Raw genomic sequence first — 358 nt, 5'->3', positions numbered from 1 at the left:
GGGAATATGGTGAGCCAGTTATCCCCGCTTCGCTAGTAGCACTAAGGAAGAGGGGCGCCCTCCCCTGAAGCGGGTCTCTGAAAGCTTACGGGAAGGCGAAACCAGGGTCCGACCTAACACCTCGCCTCCAACTCCAAGCTCTAAGGCCACACAAAGGTGACGGGGAGCAGGCCGGCTCGTAAGGGTTCTCCGCGGAGCCCTGGTTCCCCAAAATCCGAGGGCAGTCCTCGGGCGCCCACTCGCCCGGCAACTTGCGAGTTAGCGACCGGCAGGCATCGAGCGGACTCCCACCTCCCCTTCCCTGGCTCAGCGCCCCAGAGCCGAGAGGGGGCGCCGCGGGAGCGCGTGGGCAAGGCGC

The sequence above is a fragment of the Pteropus alecto genome, unplaced genomic scaffold (assembly GCF_000325575.1).
Source record: "Pteropus alecto unplaced genomic scaffold, ASM32557v1 scaffold75, whole genome shotgun sequence".
In the NCBI taxonomy this organism is placed as follows: domain Eukaryota; kingdom Metazoa; phylum Chordata; class Mammalia; order Chiroptera; family Pteropodidae; genus Pteropus; species Pteropus alecto.
Note: the sequence above shows the minus strand (reverse complement) of the source record.